Source organism: Camarhynchus parvulus, chromosome 8 (assembly GCF_901933205.1).
Source record: "Camarhynchus parvulus chromosome 8, STF_HiC, whole genome shotgun sequence".
Taxonomy (NCBI): domain Eukaryota; kingdom Metazoa; phylum Chordata; class Aves; order Passeriformes; family Thraupidae; genus Camarhynchus; species Camarhynchus parvulus.
Window position 1 is genome coordinate 1462999 of NC_044578.1, and position 20197 is coordinate 1483195.

Genomic DNA, 20197 nt, shown 5'->3' on the forward strand with positions numbered 1-20197 from the left:
AGCACTGCCCTCCTGCAGTTGCTTCCCACTCTTATCCCAAATTTTGCACAGCTCCAGGGGCCCTTTTCCTGAGCATGAGGCTGCATCTCCTCAAACCTTGCTGATTTGCATGGAAAACCATCTCCATCTGCTGAAAACCCGCTGGGCATATTAAAAAATGAACAACTCAAGCCCTGGAAAGGTTTGGAGTTGTTTTTATCCCCTTTTTTTTGCTCTAGTGGTCTTTGGGCAGTGTGGTGTGGGAGAAGGGAATGCTGCTGGGATTTATGGAATATTTGCTCTGGATGCCACCTTTTTATGTGTAAATATCTCAGTGTTTCAGCAGCTCAGCTGTGCTGATGCATTTTTTATTTCATTATTTTATTACCCTAATCATCATCAGAATTCCCTAAGAATTCAACTCCAGTTCTCGTTCTCTGGTGGGGTTAGGGTTAGGATTAAGGTTAGGATTGGGATTAAGGTAGGATTTGCATAGCCCCCAGGGTGGGTTTAGGGTTAGGATTAGGGTTAGCTTTGGGGTTAGGGTTAACGCAGGATCTGCACAGCCCCCAGGGTGCATTTAGGGTTACAGCTAGGACAGGATCTGCAGAGCCTCAGGACGGGTTTAGGATTAGGGTTAGGTTTAAGATTAAGGTCAGGGCATGACCTGCACAGCCCCAGAGGAGGTTTAAGGTTAGGATTAGGGGTAGGTTTGGTGTTAGTGTAAGGGCAGGACCTACAGAACCCCCAGGCTGGGTTTGGGGTTAGGACTGGGGTTAGGGGTAAGATTAAGGTTAAGGCATGGCCTGTACAGTGCCCAGGTTGGGGTTATACCCCAGAGAACTGGAAGGATTGTTAAAAACCTAAAATGTGGAAATCTCCACAAAGCTCAGCTGGCTCCTCATCCACAGCACACCCAGGAGTGAGGGAACTCTGGGAATTCTGGAATGCCAGCTTGGAAGGAAGCCCCAGGATCTGCTGCTCCAGCCCTCCCTGGCTGCAGCCCTGGCTGGACAGGAGACCCAGCTCCCTCTGGTCCTGAACCTCTCCATGTTGGGAACCCTCTGCTTCCCGGGGGAAACTATTCCAAATGTCCCTTTTATCCACTGTGAAAAATTCCCTCCTTTGCCCTTTGAGCAGCACAAAAGTTGTGCTCAAGCAGCAGAACCCAATTCCAGATTAAGTGCAACGATTTTATCAATCTCCAACAATGAAGAGAATTTAAAAGCCTTGTTATTAAAAGGATTAAATGATAAATCCCCAGATATCAATGGTAAATGTGGCCATGACACGGACAGATAGGGATAACATGGAATGACTGCTCACTGCCAGAAAAAATACAAATTCCCTTTATATTTAGACAAAAATTCATGGAAAAACCAAAAGGAAGCAGCAGAATAAAGCAGATTTGTGTTTAATAAAGTCCAATTTGGGCTTAAAAAAGCCCAGTTTGCGTTGTTTGTCACTGCCCTGATCTGCAGGGGTTGGGATCCACAAACTGGAGCTGCTTCCTGAAAAGGTGGAATTTCACAAGGAAAGACAAAATAAAGAAACATCCTCATAAATAAATATCCAGAGCAACCCCTGAGAATCAAGGAATCATCAAGGCCAGAAAAGACCTTTAAGATCATCAATTCCATCCAGCACCACCTCCATATTCTCCACTAAACCTCAATCTACACATTCTTTGGGAAAAAAATCCAAAGCAATGAGAGTTTAAGAATATTTCCCAAATGTTGGTGAACTCCAGGACCAGGCTGGACAGCAGGAAGTGGAGGGATGGACCAGGCTGACTGGAAGATCATTTCTGTGAAAATCTGACCCCTCTCACACCACAGCTTTATAAATATTTATGGATTTGTCAAAGTTAATTTAAGCAGAATATGGATAATGATAAAACCCAGCTTTTGCTCTGTGGGAATTGCAGTTCTGAGGCCTGAAGAAAACCCAACACTTCCTTTAGTCATGACTAAATTCCCATTAAAATCTGACTCATTCTTTCCTGTGCCTTCCCAGAAAAATCTGACACCTGGGATGAACATTTAGGGGAGAATAAACCAGAGCAAAACACTCCAAAGAGGCTTCCTGGGAATTCTTTCCTCATGAACATTTTCTCATTGATGCAGACTTTTATTACAGTTCCAGTAACCAAATCCTCCAAAAAAAAACAAACCCTCTGTATCCTAGAACATTAGTTGGGTCTGGGATCAGGGAATGCTGAACAGCAGCAAAGCTTTGCATTTGTTCATAAATTGTGAAGAAGAATCAGTTGGGTCTGATCCATTTTCCTGGAATATATCCCATGTGGAATATGAACTTTCTTATTACACCAAGCTTCCACCTGAAGATTTTTGTGTTCCATGTGTTTCACAACTGGTGAGAAAGCACTCCAGCAATTCCAGAGGGATCCAGGCAGGGTATGAATTAAAGGGTTCCCAAGAAGCAGCTGACAGTGAGGATAAAATCCCATGGATGCTTTCCCTGATTTTCCTATGCACTGGTTACAAAAGAGCTGCCCAGCTCATCCAGTGTGAAATCCATTTACAGCAATTCCTACAACACATCCTCACGTGCAACTTTGGGAGGGTTTGGAATATGAGAGCCACGTTCCATCCTGTGCTTTCCCACACGTTTGGGCTTCTCCATGGGCAGGGTTAGAGCTCCAGGGGGATGTGAGGAGCAGAGGGATCCCCTAAAGGATCCCCTGTCCCACAAACACAGCCAAGGCTGGCTCCCAATCCCATTTTCCCACTCCCTGGATGAACAGCAGTTTTGGGAAGCAGAGCTGTTTATCCAGCTCCTCTCAGCCTCCAAATCCAGCTCCTCACACTCTTCATGGAGGCAGGACACAAACACAGAGTGAAACCCAAAGCAAATCCCAGTGAAATTCCAGCAACAGCACATCCCACTGTCCCACACCTGCTTATTCCTCACTTCCACCACAGCACCAGAGCAGGATTTTTCCTCCCAACAAAATGGGGATCCTGAAAATGCTCAGAGATAAACCCCAGGCACCTGAATTGGGAACTACTGCAGAAGCTTCTCTAAGGAAAGGGATGAAGGAGATCATTTGATCCCACATGGAATTACATCATTTGTGAGCTGGGATTCAAACTGGATTCTCCTTCAAATCCATGAGCACTTCACAGGGAGAGGCACCAACTCAGACAGGGTGACAGCCACCAAAAAAAAGTGACAATCTCAGGTCTGGCTCTCCCAGGAGGAACAGATGGGCTCCTGCTTCACATAAAATCATGGAGTGCTGTGGGTTGGAAGGGAAATTTAAATTCATCCCATTCCACCCCATCATGGGCAGGGACATCTCCCACTGTCCCAGTCTGCTCCAACCTGGCCTGGGACACTTCCAGGGATCCAGGGGCAGCCACAGCTCCTCTGGGCAATGAGAAAGGAGGGAGAGGCTGGAACACTTCCAGATGGAGTCACTCCAACACCTCCCTGGGCAGCTTATTCCAATGCCTCTCCACTCTTCCAGGGAAAATTTGTTCTCCAATATCCTGTGGGTCCGTTCCCTCTCCTCCTGTCCCTGTCCCTGTTCCCTGGGAGCAGATCCCAAACCCCTCCTGGCAGGAGCTGTGCAGAGGTGCCATGAGCCTCCTTTGCTCCAGGCTGAGCCCCTTCCCAGCTCCCTCAGCTGCTCCAGCCCTCCTCGGACACATCCCTAAGATTTTCCCCTTTTTATTACTTATTTGCTGAGGAAAATGTTGTTCTTTTCTGCGACCTTTTCCCGTTTCTTTTGAGCAGCAACAGCTCAAGTGCTCTGCGGAGCTTCTGGCAGCTCCAAGAAATTCCCTCCTCCTCAGCAAACCCAAGCTGTTCTCATTTCCAGCAAAAGCTGGGAAGATCTCACAGAGCTCTGTAAAACATAAGCAAGGGCATCTATTAGCACTAATGGCCAGAACTTGGGAAAAGTGATTCAGAAAAGAGAGATTTCATGGAATCATGGAGTGGTTTGGGTTGGGAGGAACTTTAAAGCTCATTCTAACTGCTGCCATGGGACACCCTCCTCTCTCCCAGGTGGCTTCAAGCCCCAATGTCCAGCCTGGCCTTGGACACTTCCAGGGATCCAGGAGCAGCCACAGCTGCTCTGGGAATTCCATCCCAGCCTCTCCCCACCCTCCCAGGGAGGAATTCCTTCCCAACATCCCACCTGCCCCTATCCTCTGTCAGCCATTCCCTGTGTCCTGTCCCTCCATCCCTGTCCAAAGCCTCTCTCCATCTTTCCTGCAGCTCCTCCAGGCCTCACTGAGGTCACCCCAAAGCTTCTCCTCTCCAGGTGAACATTCCCAGCTCTCCCAGCCTTTCCTCCCAGCAGAGCTGCTCCATCCCTGGGACCATCCTGGAGATGGAGGCTACAATCCCACAGATGCATGGGATGGAGCCTGATTTTCCTACCCAGTGGTTAAACAGCTGCCAACTCACCCAGTGTGAAATCCACTATTTACAGAAATCCCTAAAACACATCTTCATGTGCAGGTTTGGGATTCCCAGCCTCTGGATTCCTTCCAACAGCTCCACATCCTTCCTCTGCTGGATTCTATGGGCTGCATTTTCCCTCAGAGCTGCCACAGCCTTCATCTCCTGTCACTGCCACTCTCATCTTCAACAGCTTTGCAACCTGAGACCACCAGCACCATCCAGCTGGAGAAGGGATTTTCCCACTTTGGCCTCTCCCAAGGCTCTGGAGAAGCGATTCCTCCACTTTGTTCTCTCCCAAGGCTCTGGAGAAGCGATTCCTCCACTTTGTTCTCTCCCAAAGCTCTGGAGAAGCGATTCCTCCATTCTGGCCTCTCCCAAGGCTCTGGAGAAGCGATTCCTCCACTTTGTTCTCTCCCAAAGCTCTGGAGAAGCGATTCCTCCATTCTGGCCTCTCCCAAGGCTCTGGAGAAGCGATTCCTCCACTTTGTTCTCTCCCAAAGCTCTGGAGAAGCGATTCCTCCACTTTGGCCTCTCCCAAGGCTCTGGAGAAGCGATTCCTCCACTTTGTTCTCTCCCAAAGCTCTGGAGAAGCAATTCCTCCACTTTGGCCTCTCCCAAGGCTCTGGAGAAGCAATTCCTCCACTTTGGCCTCTCCCAAGGCTCTGGAGAAGCGATTCCTCCACTTTGGCCTCTCCCAAGGCTCTGGAGAAGGAATTCCTCTGGTTTGGCTTCTCCCAAGGTTCTGGAGAAAGGATTTTCCCACTCTGGCCTCTCCCAAGGCTGCCCTGAGCTTTGTCCTAATTGCCAGGCTGAGTTTAACACCCGAATTTGTTGGTTTAAGCCATCAGGCATGAGGATAAAGCCACAAATTTATCTCCAGGAATAAATCCAACCAATTTTCTTGCTATAAAAAATGGTAAAGGCAGGATGATCTCTGTAGAGGCTTGAGAAAATTCCAACCAAGTTGGGCATGGCCAAAAAATTATCTTTAAATAATTTATTATTATTAAAATTGTGCCTCAGCTTTAATTAGGAGGCTCCTTCCCAGGATATCAGCAAGATTGCAAGGACTCTTCTTTCTCTGGAGTCAGTCCAAGCATTAAAGTTGGGAATGCCCCAGTCAGTCTGTCCCAGAAATTCCAGGAATTTCTGGATTTCCTGCAGAGGGGACAACCAGGTTGTCATTTCTCTTCATTTCATTCAGTTCCAATAAAAAAAAAAAAATCCATATTTTGCTGCCCTTAGGCCTGAGGCGCTCTCTGGAATTCCCATGAAACACAATTTTCAAATTTTAACCGTTGTTTTTGGTGACACTTCCCCAAATTTTCACAGATTTATTTTTCTTGAATTTTCACTAGCCCATTTTTTATGGGAAACTTCCAGACAAATATTCACAGCTTGAGCAGCAAAAATTTTCTACTTTCCTGATTATGTCAAGGATTTTTAATCTTATCTTTCTAAAAAGCTCATCTCCTATTGTGCAAAAATGAAGTGAAATTAACAATCAGCTCTGACAGCTCCAAAGGATTCAGTTCAAGTGTTCCCCACATCAGGACTTCCAAGGTAATTAAGGGGAAAATGAGGCAGACTATTAAAAGATGCAATTTCTCTCCTTCTTGTTCCTTGAGCAAATTATTCGCAGAGCCTCCCACTCCTCAGGGCAGCTGAGCAGCTCTCAGAGACCAGAACTATTGTTATTATTATTATTATCATTACTATTATCAGAATCACCATTATTGCAATTTTTATCATTATCACGATTTATTTTATTTTATAATTTATTCCTTTGATTTTATTATTATCACAATTAATATAATTTTGATAACTATATATTATTATTATTGTTGTTGTTATTGTTGTTATTATTATTATTATTATTATTAGTATTATTTCACATTACTATTATTATATCAATTTTAAAATACATCAAGCCCCAGAAAATTCAGCCAGGCAGATTTCCTCCCCGTAGATTTTTAGGCTGATTTTTTTTCTAAATTACACTTGATGTTCCCCCTGTGTTCTTATTGTCACCCCTAAGCTTTGCTGGGCCTCCCAGAAAATGGGAATGCTGTGGATCCATGGGGATTATTATGGGATAAACACTGCAGAAATAAAGCAGCCCTTGCCTCCTGTCCCTCATTTACTCCTTCCCTTCCTAAACTCTCCCACACGTTGAGTTTTAGAACCTTTTCTCCAAAAGAAAAGATTTTAAATCCTCAGATCTCCTTCCCCAGGAGTTTTTCTGGGAAAAGCCAAATTGCCTGAAAAGAAGGAAATTTTCCCCTTTTTTCTTTTGAGTTTTATTTCAGAGCCAGGCAGCAAAGCCAAACAATGACCCCAAGAACACCAAAACAGAACCAAGGCTACAAAGAGAGCACCTCATCCTCCAGAAGTCCTGGAAAATAGAGAATATTCCAAACCTTGCCCCTTTTTCCTGTTGGAAAAACCACTAAGAATAGCGGGGAAAGATGAAATCCAAAATTAGAGCAGCCACTTCATTTTTAGGCTTTTAAATCCACTTTTTTCAGGGTTTTCCAAGCTCAAAGTCCCTTGGGAAATCCACAAGAACACCAGAATTCCATGAAGGAATTCCTGGCTGAATCTCCAAACACTTCAACCCCAAAATTCCACATCTACAGAGCCAAAAATTGCCCTAAAAATCACTTTTTTAGGCTTTTAAACGCCCTTTTTATGGGCTTTCCAAGATCAATCCCCTGAGGGAACACCATGAGAACTTTAGAATTCCATCACGGAATTCCAGGCTGAAATCTCAAAGTCCTTCAACCCAAAATTCCATCTTTCCAGAGCCAAAAATTGCCCCAAACCCCCACTTTTTTAGGCTTTTAAATCCTCTTTATTCAGGAGAACCCTGGAGAACCGAGGGAAAGCTGAGACCTGTAAGGAAGGGGCTTGGAGTAAGTTGGAAAAAATGAGTTTTAAGGTCTCTTCCAACCCAAATCATTCCAGGATTCCCACCCAGGAAATGGGAGGTGAGGATCTGGGCTCTCCAGGATGGAGCACCCTGGTTTTCTGTCCAAAATAACCCAGCTTTTCTCACATCCCAGATTCCCAAACACAACCATGGAACAGCAGCTAAAACCAATCCCGGGGCCTGAGGAAAAACACCTTCCATGGCCAATTAGAACAAACACAAATCAATTATCCAGCTTTTCCTACCACAGGCACACACAAAATCCAAATGAAAAGGGAAAATGAGGATTTGTGCCACAGGAAATTCCTGCTGCTGCACTCTGTGTCCTCTCCTTCCCAGGAAAAGGATTCTGGAAGAGAGAAATTGCATTTTCCTCAATATTCATCCAAAGCTGCCAAGCCTGGTGCTGGGAATATTAAACAGGACATGACAGCACCGTGGTCAACTCCAAATCTGATTTATCCCAGGGTTTTTTCCATGTTAGCAATTTCCAGACTGAAATCTCTGTCTGCCCATCCAATAAAAAAAAGGAAATTAAGGTTACAGAAAAAGCATTTGGCATTCTGGAAATGCTCCCATGTTTTCCACCAGCCACTTCCATATTTTATTTCAGATATTTGAAGCGGCATCTTGGACACCACTAATTTATAACAGGAGATGAAAGGGGAGAAGCCTGATTCAGAGGGACATTTCAGCTTTCTTACTCCAGGATTTTTTCCTCAGAGCCAAAGCAGATGTTCCTGTTTCCTTAGACTGTGGTTGTTTTCTTTCCTTCTGGATCTGATATTTTGCTTCTTGGACAAATATTTGCATTATTTTCGATGCCAGGCAGAATGATCAGCATTTTTTTTTAATGAAAAAGTGATTTGGCTCATTCTGCAATTTTCTCCCAAATGAAGAGCTCGGAAGTGAGGTGAAAGTGGCAATTCCAGCATTTTCTCCCAACTTCTCCTGGTAATTTCTCTCCCAGTTATCAAAAACTCCTTTTTAATTACGAGGAGTGATTCTTGCACTGCCTCTTGGTGAACATTTTGGGAAGTTTTTATCCAATTCCAGCACTTCAAAGGCTGCAATTAACCCTGTTCAGTAACCCCTGCTCCCAAAATCCCAGCGCTTCCCCCAAGAAATTCTCATTTCCCAGGGATCAGCTCCATGTCAGGGTCCTTGTGTGACACCATAAAAAAAAAATTAAAATCTGCCTCTCCTGGTCAAATAATTCCATGCTGAGGCTGCAGAGGGAATTGAAAAAGTAGAAATATTGGGATGTAGGAGGGTGCCAGGGTGTTGTTCCAAGAGGAATCCCAACCTGGATCCATCCAGCCTCACCAGGAAAATCCCAGTTCTGGGGAATGACTGTGACTGAAAATGGAAAAAGCTGCCAGAGGATGGAATTCCATGGGATTTTGGGAAGGAATTCCTGGCTGGGAGGGTGGGGAGGGGCAGGGATGGAATTCCCAGAGAAGCTGTGGCTGCCCCTGGATCCCTGGCACTGTCCAAAACCAGCTTGGAGCAGTTTGGGGTAGTGGAGATTTGAGGATTTTAAATTTCCCTTCCAACCCAAACCAGTCCTGAACTGTGGGATTTTGGAGGCTGAGGCCTTGAGGCATAAAAGAACCATTTCAAGCTAATCCAGGAGATTTTTCCGCCCAAACTTGAGCCTACTTGGAAAAAACAGTGTCCCAACAACACTCAAATACTTTCTTTTTGGGCACCCAGTGCTGCAAATATAAAAATACAACACAAAAATTCTCCAAGTCAGAGGAACAACCCAACTTCTCCAGGGGTTTTCCCATTTTATTCTTAGGATGTGTTTCTCTGGGACAAAAAAATGCAGATAAGAGGATGCACAACTCCCAAAGCCTGAAATCCCCTCCCAGCTCCCTGAATTCCCAAAGCAGCATCAGGAGATTTTTTGAGATTGTTGGAAAGCTAAAGGGCATTCTTGTATTCCTGGGGAAAAACCTTTAGGATTTAATTGCTACATGGATTACTTGGGGAGAGTTTTCCCAACTTTCCCAGGATCACAAGACATGCAGAGAGACAAGAGGGATGGGCTGAGCTGGTTTTCCTGCTCAGGCCTTGGAGGATCCTTGTCCATGGCCATTCCAGAGTTCCCTGGGAAGGGTGAGCAGGGAAAGGGAAGCTCCAGCTTTCCCTCCGTGGGCTCCCAGATCCCTTCCCCCAGAGCTGAGTCACTCGGATCATAAATTCCAACCTCACTTCCCAGTTACTATAACAACTTCATGGATTTCTTCTCGTTATTAATTACACTCAGCCCTAATCTGCTGCTCCAGGATCAGGGACTCCAGGAGAGCTTCCCCTCTCCCTTCTCCCTTCTCCCTTCCAAAGGTTTTTCATTCCCAGCTCGCTCCCACATTCAGGTGCTCTCCTCATGAATCTGCTTCCACTGAGATAAGGAAATGCTGATATTCCTCCCTTTGAAAACTCAGAATAGAAGGAAATGGGTTTTTTCCTCAAAACAAACAAGATGCCCAAAATAAAACTGCAAAATCTGGGCCTTCAGCTGTTTTTCTGCAGTAAATGTAGAGCAGGGAACAGCTTGGAATATAATCCAGCCCAGCACGGAGGGAATGAGCCCTCTGGAAGCAAAGCTGGGAGCAGAGCACAGGAGCAGCTGCAGTCTGATTTATTGGGGCTGAATTCACATCCTCGGGGGCTGAACGGGAAACCTCTGCTGCTGGAAAAGGCAGGAGAAGGCAACGAACTCCAGGCCAATCCCAAGGTGTTGGAGTGAGCACAATGAGCCCCTTTTATTCTCCTCTGGATCAGCTTTGGAGCTGGAGAGCTGAAGGGACATCTCTACCCAAGAGAACAGAGATTTCCCTTTTCCTTCCCTTTCCCTTTTCTTCCCCTCTCTCATGGGATGGGACAGGGAAAATGGAAACATTTCCTCAGCCTGGAGAGCTGGAAGGGGAGCGGGGAGCAGGGAAAGAGGGCATTTCCTGCTCCATTCCCACAGAATCACAGAATTCCAGACTGGTTTGGCTTGGGAAGGATCTTAAATCCCATCCCATCCCACCCCTGCCACGGCAGGGACACCTTCCACTGTCCCAGGCTGCTCCAAGCCCTGTCCAACTTGTCCTGGGACATTTCCAGGGTTCCAGAGGCAAAGATTCTCTGGAAAACCTCCTCTTTACCCTCAGTAAGGAATTTCTTCCTCCTCACCACATCCCTCCCACCTGAATTCCCTCGGCTTGGGAACAGCCTGTGCCTCCTCCCAAACGACTGCAGGTCTCTGATGGAAGTTTTGGCAGATCCCCAGAGAATTTACAAATGAAAATTTCAGTATCACTTGATCCATTTATTTTTAGGAATGTGTCTCCTGCTCGCTGAAAGAAAAGAGTCCCACTTCAAATGCCAGCCCAAAAGCATGGGAACCACTGGGTGCAGTGGAGAACAGCACTCCCTGCAGCTGGAGTGGCTCAGGAAGGAAGCATTCCTGCTCTTCTCCCAATTGAATTCCCCAGGTTCAGGCGTGGAATGCAGAACTGAACTCATCTGCAGAGCCATCAAAACACAGGATCATTTTAAGCCCCCAGCCAGATGGAGAACACTCCTTTCCCTCCTCTGCAGGAAAAGGGAAGAGCATCCGAGCCCACAGAATTCCAACAGGGAAAGAAGCCCTCCACAGATATTTTCTGCTTTAAAAAATCATGGAAATGATGGTTTGATTCTATTTCCAGTGTGAAAACCCGCGCTGCTTTAGTCACCAAGTCACAGATAAACACAGGCGAACATTTTTATGCTGCCTTCAGTTTTTTCCATCTCAAATGACAAATTTCCATGAATTCCATCCCTCTGATTAAAGGGCAGTTGTTACACACCTACAGATACCCTTTAAAAACCCACCAGTGCAACCACAACTCCAAAAAAAATTCAGGGAAGTGTGGATCTGAAATCTGAACCAAAGCAGCTGCAGGGTTCCCAGCATCAATCCAGGCTTGCTCCCAAGGGCACAATATCAATAATAAAAACCAAAATAGCTTTGGTTTGCTGCAAAGTTAAAGAAAATCTGGTTTATCTAACCAAACATATAAGAATTGCTGTACTGGGAAGCAAATGGCCAGCACCAAACTGGTGTTGGATCCATGAGACAGCACAGGACGGGCCAAAAAAGGAATAATTCAACAACTCTTATGAGTAAAATGGGAAAAGGAACAGCCAGGAATAGCCTAGAATATTCCAACTTGATCATACAGTGAATCATGGGAAGGGAAAAGGGAATTTTGGGGGATTGGCTGCCATTCCATAAGGGGGTTTGGGGAGATTTCTCATGCTTGCTCCTGTTTTATGAACAAACAACCCCCAAAATGCTGCCTCAATTTCTCCAGCAAAATCCACACCAGGAACACCTCAGGTCATGGAAAAAATCCAATATTTCATCCAGGAAAACTCACTGGAACTTCTTAAAAGTCAGGAAGAGTCTGCTCAGAGCTAAATCATTATTTTTTAATCACAAAGCTTCTCTGGTTTTCCACAAGTCTAAATAAATCCCTTATCCTGTGCTCAAGAAATTCTTCCTGAATTTTCCTACACAGTCCCGACTCAAGGAATTAATTACAATTATTTCTCATGACAGGAGTCTTGCACTAAATATTTTTATGCTGAGAGCGGGTGATTAAAAAACAAGGAGAGATGACAAAAATGTGGTTTTCTACTTCCTTTCAGTGCCTGTGACTGGATTATTTTCCCCTTTTTTAAAACTAAGTGGATTTCTGGGAACATGGCTCCAGAAGGAAATGAAGAATGAGGTGAAATAAATGTTTATTTTTATAGTTCTTCTGCCTGACTTCATTTGAACACTGCCTTGTTCTTGCTTTTCTGGGAAAAAGACATGGAAAACTTTCCATTTTTAATGGATTTGATTCATCAGTGACCCACAAGCTGGGAAAAACCCCACAATGTTCCCGTGGCTCCTGCAGGAATAAGGAAAATGGGGAAAACCACGGCCCCAGGTCTCCCCCAGCACTGGACACACACAAATAGCACCTCAAACAATGGAAGCACAGGCAGAGATTTCATGGATTGCTCAGGAGAATGCAGGGAAAGGGGCTTGGATTTGGAATTTTGGGATGGATTCCAGAAAGGAAATGCAGAATTGAGAACTGAATGCAGAGGAAAGAAAGAAGGCAAAGAAAAAGCCACACAAAACCAACAGAGGAATATTCCCTTCTCCCAGCCTGCGAGGAACCAGTGGGAAAGGGCATCCCAACAATTCTTCTGGATGAACAGTAACAGTTATGGCAGGGGAGACACCTTTCCTGGAATTCCAACAGGGAAAGAAGCCCTCTCCAGATATTTTCTGCTTTAAAAAATCATGGAAATGATGGTTTGATTCTATTTCCAGTGTGAAAACCTGCGCTGCTTTAGTCACCAAGTCACACATAAACACAGGGGAACATTTTTTTGCCATGAGGAGCCTCTTCTGGAACTGTCTCAGACCAGAGCCTGCCATGGAATCCTTGGCATCAGCAGGATGCAGGAACCCCAGAGCTGCTGCTCCTGCCCTGGAACACCCTCCTGGAGAGGCCTCTCTCCAAGGATCACCTGGGACAGGCTCCTGCTTTCCTCTGAGGATCCCAAAACTTCCACACAGAGCTTTTCCTAGAGGGAAGAGCAGCACCTCTGGAAGGAGCAGGGCTGGGAATCCAAGCTCTCCAAGTGACATTCCACATTCCAAGCTCTCCAAGAACATCCCACACCCTGCTCTGCTTTTCCTGCTCCGTCCCTCATCACTGAGATCCTGGAGAAGGGGATGACAGCCTGGGACAAGCTCCCTGCTTTCCTCTGAGGATCCCAAAGGTTCCATACAGAGCTTTTCCAGGGCTGAGAGCAGCACCTCTGGAAGGACCAGGGCTGGGAATCCAAGCTCTCCACAGAACATCCCACACCCTGCTCTGCTTTTCCTGCTCTGTCCCTCATCACTGAGATCCTGGAGCAGCCTCTCTCCAAGGATCATCTGGACAAACTTCCTGCTCTTCCTGGGATCCCAAAAGATCCACACAGAGTTTTCCAGCAGGAAGAGCAGCACCTCTGGAAGAAGCAGGGCTGGGAACCCAAGCTCTCCAAAGAACATCCCACATCCTGCTCTGCTCCTGCCCAAGCTCACTTCTCCTGCAGCCCACAGGCCAACAGGAATGCTGTGATACTCCTTGGGTAACCAACAGAAAAAGCTGAGGGGAAAATCCCAACGGGGAATGCCAGAAGCACAGCAGGTTTTAATGGAAATCTGGGTGTGAACTCCAGCTCCTCTCCAATCCAAAGGGGTTTTGCCCACTTGGCTGCAGCCCTGACAAGCCCCAGCAGCCATTCCCGGGTGGAACATGGAGAATCCTGTGCTGTTCCAGTAACACTTTTCCAGATTAAATTTTTTCCTTCCAGGCAGGAGTGGGTTTAGCCCCGGCACCACAGGCCCTGGGAGGTTCCTGATCAGTATTCCTGAGCATGCTGGGCATCCCGAGGATCTGCTGCTCCTTGAGCAGAATCCCATCAAACAGAGCAGCCTGGCCCCGAAGGTTTCCATATGTCTCACACTGATTTTCTCCTCAAGAGCTCTTGTGCTGCTGGATCATTTTCTGTTCTCGTTTGAGCTGCTGCTTTCAGAAACGGGGACTCCCGAGGATTCCTCCTTTTGGATTCCTCTCCTCCCCAAGTTCCTGCTCCCACTATTTATAAGCACCCTTGCAAGTGTCCCTGCTGCAAGGAGCTCCTCTCCACATTTATCCCCCACATTTCCCAGGAGCTCTGGCAATCCCAGATTTTCTGTGTTGCTTATTCCAGTGGGATCCTGTCTGTGCCTTCCTCGAGCAATTGCTGAATTACAAAAGCATGAATGGGACAAAAATCAATGGCAAGAATTTATTTTTCCATCTGAGCACAGTCCTAATCCTTCCCCAAAGCTCAGGAGGGATTTATCCCTCGGTGCCCATCCTGCAGGCAGCAACTATTCAACCCAGATCCATGAGAGTGACTCAGAAGCTGAGCTTTGTTTAGCAGCAACAAGGTTAGAGAAGGTTCTCCTCCACCAGGGGAAATTTCTCCCTTTTTTTCTTTACATTTCAGATTTTAGACACCAAAGCCAATTCCTGCACATCAGTGAGAAAACTCCAAGTCAGATTCCTTCTAAGCTCCAGGCAGTGCCTTTATTTGCCTTAGCTCCCAGAAGAAACACAACTCCTTGGATGTGCCAGAGGCACCTGAGCTCACAGAGGAGCCCAGGCAGAAACAAAACTGAAAGCCTGGTGCTTATTTACTCAAGCAAAGGGGCAACTTCTTGTTTCCAGGTTCAGAACCACTGACATAAAAGCACAGCATCCAAAAGAATCCTGAGGAGCAAATCCTCTGGCAGCTCCACTCAGCTTCCCTGTGCCAAAGCCACCCAGGGATTGCTGTCCCTACAGCAGACAGAGATTCCCTGCATTTAGGAGAGCTCAGGGGAATTCTCTGCCTCACAAACCCCCCTGGCATCAGTTTATTCACTGTCCCCTCTCTGCCGTGCTTCCCTGGCTCTCTGGAGTCTCCAAGGCTGGATTGTTCCCTTGGATTTATTTTAGCTGACCTCTCTTTCCCCTCTTCTCTCTTCCCACACCTTCGCGTGCAGCACAGCGAGCTCTGCCCGTCGTTCCACCAGATCTGCCCTGAACAGTGAAAAAAAAATCCCTTTATTGCCAACACTCCTTGTCCTACTTCCTGCAGGCCGGGAGGGCTGGGATGGGGAAGGCAGCAGCACCTGGAGCAGAGTTTTGTGTGTTCACTGTGCCCCCTGGTCCTGAGCTGCTCCCCAACACCTCCTGCACGGGAGGCAAAGCCTGTGCCAGCATCAGCAGCTGCTCCCACCAAATCTGCTGCCAAAATCAGGTCAGACGTGGGGTATTATCCCCCAGCAAATTAATTAGAGAGCAAACGAGGCTGAGTTAACTCTCTAACAGCTCAGTGGCACGTTCTCCACAGCTGGCTGCAAAGGAATATTCCAAATACTCCTCAGAAATGCCATGTCAGTGTGCATCCATGGGAGCAGAGCCCAGCTCTCCCACAGAACACAGAGCCACTGGGGAGGTTTTCCACCCTGAGACATGGGGGCAGAAAAACCTGCCAGTCATAGAGGGTTTTCCACAAAACAATTCCCTTCCAGGACACTCTTAAAAATGAGGGGACATCAGTGCCCCCAACTGCTCCAACGTGGAGGATCCTGGGGGCGTCTGCTGCTTTTCAGTCAAGAGAAATTAACCTCCTTTATCTACTGAAATACTGGCATCTCCTCACTTCTCCTGCAGCCCACAGGCCAACGGGAATGCTGTGATATCCCTTGGGTAACCAACAGGGAAAGCTGAGGGGAAAATCCCAAACAGGGAATCCCAGAAGCACAGCAGGTTTTAATGGAAAACTGGGTCTGAACTCCAGCTCATCTCCAATCCAAAGGGGTTTTGCCCACTTGGCTTCAGCCCCCACAGTTTAAAGACCATACTTCAGCATTTTTCCAGTGTTCAGGCCTGAAGTTTTATAATTTTGCTCTATAAAATATCTCATTCTATGCAATATCTTTGCTCCACACTGTCCCAATTCCCAACCTGTATTTTCAGCACCACCAAGATTGTCCTTAATTTCTCCCAGGCCCTGGATCTGCCTTGATTCCACTTCATTCCTATCTGCAAAAATATCCACAACCCTCTTTGCTTGGCTTCCAGAGAGGAGAGAAATTCAGGAAAGAAAATGGATGGAGGAAAGGAAAAAATCCCACAGTCCACACACAAAACCCCACATGGTCAAACAGAAAAGGGAGAAACAAATACCAAAAAAAGGGAATTTTCTGGATTTTCCTCTCCTGAGTTCTTTATAAACAAAGTGTATCCTTAAGTGGCCAAACACGAGGAAAAGCCGAACTCAGGGTGCACAAAATGACATTTTTTAAGCACCTGAATAAGCACGGATTTAACCCAGCCTCATCCTCTAATCTATTTTCTCATCACTGCCAGCAGTGCCAGATGCTGCAGCAGAAAGTGCAGGAATTCCACTGGAGGCAGACAGGGAATAATCTGCTCTCCCAGGAAGTTCCCTCTTATCTCTCAGCCTGCTTTAAAATACAAAGGATGAACCATTTGATCTTTTCTTTATTGTTCTCTAAAATTGTCTTTTTCCATTTGCAAAGTTTCTCAGACTCCTGGAGACTTCTGTGATTGGCAGGAATTGTTTTGCCATGTTTCGTGCTCCAAGAACACTCTGGCAAACGGACCCTTGGTCCAATTAGACATCTAATGAAAAATTAAGTTAAAAATTAAATTCAAAGGCTTGGATTTTTCAATTTTCCTGCATAACCAAGAGGAAAGTTCTTTATTTACTTTCTCTGTACCATAAGATTTTAACCTGAATAATGGATATATGCTTGAATTATTTGGGATATGAAGGGCTCACAGATGAATGGAACACTCAGAGATGGAACAGGAATCACAGCCAGGCTTTCCCTGCATGCTTTAACACAACAGGATGGTATCAATTTGTTCATTTTTTGTAAAAACAAGCTTGAAGCTGAGAGCTGTTTTCGTAATTAGAGAAATTCAGCTGAAATTCACCTACCCCAGCTCAAGCATCCCCCTGCATCGCCCGAAACCAAAACACTGCAGCAGCAAGGAGCCCAAAGTGAAACTGACAAATTCTTTTCATTCTCTAAACTGAGGGAAAAGGGGAAAAAAACCCCACAGCGTGAGTAATAACATCAGGCTAAAATCCTTTTCCTTCAAAGCAATATTTCATATAAGTATCCACTCACCTGATTGCAACAGGCATCAAGTTTAAGGGAGTTTTTTCACCTCATTATTTGTCCTACACCTTCCCAATGTTTTCTCTTTTTTTTTTTTTTTTCCATCTGCCAAGGCTGTATTTATCCCACTGCCATAATTACCCAATTTTATCTGCTGAGGGAACCACATAAAGACTGAAAATTGGCACTTCATTTAAAGGAATAAAGGTGTTCCCAAGCACTGTTTTGTCACTATTTTTCCCAAATGTTTAAAGCTTTCTCCAGGACATCTCCACGTGGATCATTCCAAGGAAAGGATTTTTGGATAAAACAAACCATTCCAACTAAAAGCTGCCATTTTAGGCAGGATTTTCCAGCTCTATCCATGGCTATCCATTTCAAATATGGAAATTCTAGGGATTTGGTTGGAATGACTCTTTTAAGGAGCCCTGTGTTCCCAGAGACGATTACTCAGCTAATCTGGGTTAAGCTTCCTGATGGATAAATCAGGATTTGAATGCTGAATAAGGAGAGGTTTCCATGTGACGTGGGAAGAGCTGGGAAGTAAATACAGAGGCAGTGGAGAAAAAACCCGAATATGTTTTTGAAAAAAGAGCCAAATAGGCTCAGTACCGTCCTTTACTTCAGCTTCATATTAAAGCATTGCACTAAAACTTATTTCCTGGAATCTAAAATGTCCAAAAACGAGAATAAAGTAGGATACAGCTGTAGCTAGAGCACCTGAGCAGGCACAAGGAAACACTAAAACAGATGAGATGACAAGAGAAACAGAGAATTCCAGTGAATAATCTGCTGGGAAAAGCACTTGTTGTGCTAACAAGCTTTTATTCCAGATGATTTATAGATCACAGATTTGTTCAGAACCTTTTTAACCGTCAGCTCCCTCTCTGGAGCTGGTAATGAGGGACACTACAAATGAGCATCTCCCTCATAGTGGCCTAAAAAAGTTCCCTGTTCCACTGGATTTATGACCTGCAAATGCAATTATTCAGCTTATTCACTGCTGCTTCTTATGGACACCAGGAGTCCAGAGCTAAAAAACAAAAGGCATTGCATGGATTCTGCTGGAAAGAGGCTCACACAAGAGAGATCTACCGGGAATTCTCTCTTCAGTGCAGGATCGCTTGGGATGTCTCCTGTAGCAACAGATGCTGAGCATCACAGAAAACAACTCGGCGCCCTCGTGGCTCCATCCCAGCCCCAGAGATCACAGCAAACATCTCGTTCCTCAGCAGAATGGATTTATAACTCACCAACCTCCACCCGAGGAGGGCAAAAAGCTCCTCTTTGTGGAGCCACACCAAGGGAACAACTCCCATATCCCCTCTGAACTCGCAACTCCCACCAGGCTCCGAACTGGGAAAAGGAGGCTCAGGAAAAACAAACTGACTCAAAGCACATGGCAGGGAAATGATGCAGAGGAAATGTCTCCGGCAGAGGAGCATCGGCAGGGCTCATCCCACCCGGAGTGCCGGGGATCCAGGCTGCAGAGCGCTGCCGGGGCTGCGGGCTGGGGCTGGGCTGGGCGGGAGGGCGAGCCCGGCAGGGCAGCCCCAGCCCCCGGCGCTGGGAAGGCGCAAATCCCAAAGGGAATTTAGGGATTTGCTCTAGGGAACACCATGGCCAGCATCAAATGAGCGACTCCGACAGAAATTCGAGGCGGAAAGAACACGGGAGGAAATAGAAAGGAAATTAACGTACACATAGAATACCTAGAAGGTGCAGAGGGCGCAGAAATAAAGTAATTTAAAAAACCAATTAAAGTGTACATCCGCTCTCTGGCAAACCGCAACCCTCGTTTGTTTGGGGTTTTTTTCTCCTAAGGCCATGTGATTCCCCACGACAAAACTTAACGGGGGCCACGCAAACACCCCACAAGCGGCTCGGTCCCTGGGCTCCATGGGGCACGGAACGGGACCCGCCGGGACCCCCTCACGGCAGGGCCGGGCCGGGCAGGGTCCCCTCACAGCCCGGGGCCGCCTCAGCCCCGGCCCCGGGCGGCGGCCGCGGCCCCACGGACGGGCAGCGCTTACCTTCGGCGGCGGCTCCGGCGGCTCCGGGGGCTCCCCGCAGGTTCCCCTCAGGTTCTCCTGCGGTTCTCTTCACGCTCTCCTCAGGCGCCCCTCACGCTCCCCTCAGGTTTCCGCCCTCAGCGCTCCATGGCCCCGGCGCTGGCGGCGGAGCGGCGGCCGCGCTTCCCCAGCGCTGCGGAGCGAGCGGGGCCGGCCCCGCGGGGAGCGCCGGCGGCTCGGCTCGCCTCGGCTCGGCTCCTCGCCTGCCTTCCCTTCGCTCCCCGCTCCTTTCCTTCCCTTCCTTTCCCTCTCCTTCCCTTCCTTTCCCTTCCTTTGCCTTTCCGCCCCTTCCTTTCGCTCTCCTTCCCCGCCTGCTCCTCTCCGCTCTGCTCCTTCCTTCCCGTTCCCTCAGCGCTCGGCTCCGCTCTCCCCTCCCGGTTCCGTCCGTCCCGCCCCGCTCCGTCCGTCCCTCCCCCGCCACAGCCCCGGCCCCGGGTCCTCCCCGGCCGGGTCTGGGCCAAGGCGATCTCCGGGAGCGGCTCTGCAGCAAATTCAGACAAATTCCAGCTTGGATGGCGCTGGGAGCAGCCTGGGCTGGTGCGTGGTGGCATCGCTCGCCCATGGCGGGGCGGGATGAGGGGAGCGCTGAGGTCCCTCCCAACCCAAACCAGTCTGGGATTCCGAGGAATCAAACACAAATTTATCGATATCGTTGCATCCACAGGGGCAGAGCAGGAGAGAGGAAGCAGCTGGTGGTGGTTGGAGCAGTCTCCTTAGGGAATGCTGCCCGGAGCAGAGGATGCTCCACAGCCGGGGGAAGCAGCAGGTACAAACCCCGGGCACAGCCGGGCCGGGCCGGGCTGGGACTTTGGGGAGGAATTCTTCCCTGCCAGGGAGGTGAGGCCCTGGCAAACAGGAGCTGCTCACCTCGAAGGTTTAATGTCACATGTCGCACCTGTAGGAGCTGCTGCCTGGTCACACCACCCCAGACACCCAGCAGATAAAGGGTAATTCTCTCCATATGGTTGTTCACTTCTGTTTCATTCTAAACATGAGATCTTG

At 47.4% G+C, this 20197-nt stretch overlaps 1 protein-coding gene across 1 annotated transcript in view; it reads right to left on the reverse strand.

Moving 5' to 3' along the window:
• The window catches only part of PDE4B (phosphodiesterase 4B), a 171585-nt gene extending 152301 nt beyond the window's left edge, over positions 1-19284 (reverse strand). The window contains exon 1 of the mRNA XM_030953133.1: positions 19157-19284. The gene's annotated coding sequence lies outside the window, so the exon portion shown is untranslated. The remainder of the gene's footprint in view (positions 1-19156) is intronic.
• Between the last annotated feature and the right edge of the window lie 913 nt (positions 19285-20197).